The following is a 2630-nucleotide window of genomic DNA, read 5'->3' as shown; positions in this document are numbered from 1 at the left end:
AAAGTTAAATAAAATATGTGAAAGAACCAAGAACTGTAATGGATAATTTGAATTAATGAAAATAAAAATCAACTGGATATCCTACAATGAAAAAACTAGGAACTCAGTGCATGGGATTAACGGGATATGTGACACAAAAGAACAGCTTTACATAACTCCAAAATTATAGAAAATATTGAAATTGAAGCACAAGAACAAAAATAATTGGGAAAAAAAGATAGAGCATAAGAGATATGTAGGACACAGTAAAAAAAAAAAAAAAAAACTAACAAATATGGAATGGGAGAAGAAAAAGAATAGGGCAGAAGCAATACCCAAAGAAATAATATTCAAAATGTTTACAAAATTAATAAAAGATATACACCCACAGAATCAAAAAACTCAGTGAATCATAAACAGGATAAACAAAAAGAAAACCACACCTAGGCACATCATAGTCAAGTTGTTAAAAAAACAAAGAGACCAAGAAGCAGCTTCTCTGCTCCTTCTGGAATCTCTGCCTGGTTCAGCCCACCTGCCTCCACTCCTGACTCCACCATGTCCATCAGGGTGACCCAGAAGTCATACAAGGTGTCCACCTCTGGTCCCCGGGCCTTCAGCAGCTGCTGCTACACGAGTGGGCCTGGTGCCCGCATCAGCTTCTCCAGCTTCTCCCGAGTGGGCAGCAGCAGCTTCTGGGGTGGCCTGGGCAGAGGCTATGGTCGGGCCAGCGGCATGGGAGGCATCACCGCCATCATGGTCAACCAGAGCCTGCTGAGCCCCCTTGACCTGGAGGTGGACCCCAACATCCAGGCCATGCACATCCAGGAGAAGGAGCAGATCAAGACCCTCAGCAAGTTTGCCTCCTTCATCAACAAGGTATGGTTCCTGCAGCAGCAGAACAAGATGCTGGAGACCAAGTGGAGCCTCCTGCAGCAGCAGGAGATGGCTCGGAGCAACATGGACAACCTGTTGGAGAGCTACATCAACAACCTTAGGCAGCAGCTGGAGACTCTGGGCCAGGAGAAGCTGAAGCTGGAGACGGAGCTTGGCAACATTCAGGGGCTGGTGGAGGACTTCAAGAACGAGAATGAGGATGAGATCAATAAGCATACAGAGATGGCGAATGAATTTGTCCTCATCAAGAAATACGTGGATGAAGCTTACATGAACAAGGTAGAGCTGGAGTCTCGCCTGGAGGGGCTGACTGACAAGATCAACTTCCTCAGGCAGCTGTATGAAGAGGAGATCCAGGAGCTGCAGTCCCAGATCTCGGATACGTCTGTGGTGCTGTCCATGGACAACAGCCGCTCCCTGGACATGGAAAGCATCGTCGCTGAGGTTAAGGCGCAGTACGAGGAGATTGCCAACCGCAGCCTGGCTGAGGCTGAGAGCATGTACCAGGTCAAGTATGAGGAGCTGCAGAGCCTGGCTGGGAAGCCCGGGGATGACCTGCGGCGCACAAAGACTGAGATCTCCGAGATGAACCAGAACATCAGCCGGCTACAGGCTGAGATTGAGGGCCTCAAAGGCCAGAGGGCTTCCCTGTGGAGGCCGCCATCGCAGATGCAGAGGAACGTGGGGAGCTGGACGTTAAGGATGCCGTCGTCAAGGGATGCCTCCGAGCTGGAGGCCACCCCGCAGCGGGTCAAGCAGGACATGGCGAGGCAGTTGCGTGAGTACCAGGAGCTGATGAACGTCAAGCTGGCCCTGGACATTGAGATGTCACCTACAGGAGGCTGCTGGAGGGCGAGGAGAGCCAGCTAGAGTCTGGGATGCAGAACATGACTATCCATATGAAGACCACCAGCGGTTTTGCAGGTGGTCTGAGCTCGACCTATGGGGGTTCTCACAAGCCCCGGGCTCAGCTACGGCCTGGGCTCTGGCCTCTGGCTCTGACGCGGGCTCCAGCTCCTTCAGCTGCACCAGCTCCACCAGGGCCCTGGTTGTGAAGAAGATCTAGACCCGCGATGGGAAGCTGGTGTCCGCGTCCTCTGATGTGCTGCCCAAGTGAACAGCTGCGGCAACCCCTCCCCACCTGCCCCTCCTGCGACTTGCCCAGAGCCCGGGAGGGAGGCCGCTGTGCAGAGAAGCACAGGGAACAGAAGACACACCTGAGGCTCAGCCCTAGCCCTCAGCCCACCTGTGGGGGAATTTACTGCCTGAGGACCCCCCTTACCCATGCCTCCAGCTACAAAACAATTCAATTGCTTTTTTTTGTCCAAAATAAAACCTCAGCTAGCTCTGCCAAAAGAAAAAAAAAAGATACAGGATCTTTAAAGAAACCAGAGGAATAAAAGACACTACATTTACAAGAACAACTGGAAAATGGAAGGCAGATTTCCCAAAAGAAACAATGTCAGTCAAAAGGTAATGTTACAACATTTTTTAAGTTCTAAAATAAAAATAAGCACACAGAACTACCAACATAGAATTCTACACCCAAAGAAAATATTACTCAACAATGTGGGTGACATAAAGAGGCTTTCATACGAACAAATATTAAAGGAATTCCTCACCAGCAGACCAACACTGAAAGAAAGCAAGACAAAAACAAAGAAAATTCTTCAGTCAAAAGGAAAATTACGCTAGATGGAAACATGAAAATGCAAAAGGGCATGAAGAATGCCAGAGAGAATAAATACATGGGT

General features: G+C 49.1%; 1 pseudogene across 1 annotated transcript; it reads left to right on the top strand.

Annotated features, from left to right (window-relative positions):
• Window positions 1–473: 473 nt before the first annotated feature.
• On the top strand, window positions 474–2243 carry LOC105525478 (annotated as a pseudogene). Its single transcript, XR_001003924.1, has one exon. The product of XR_001003924.1 is annotated as a keratin, type II cytoskeletal 8 pseudogene (transcript).
• The last annotated feature ends 387 nt before the right edge of the window (window positions 2244–2630 follow it).

Source organism: Colobus angolensis, unplaced genomic scaffold (genome assembly GCF_000951035.1).
Source record: "Colobus angolensis palliatus isolate OR3802 unplaced genomic scaffold, Cang.pa_1.0 Scaffold536, whole genome shotgun sequence".
Taxonomy (NCBI): Eukaryota; Metazoa; Chordata; class Mammalia; order Primates; family Cercopithecidae; genus Colobus; species Colobus angolensis.
The sequence above is the reverse complement of the archived record's forward strand: the minus strand, read 5'-3'. Positions and strand labels throughout refer to the sequence as shown.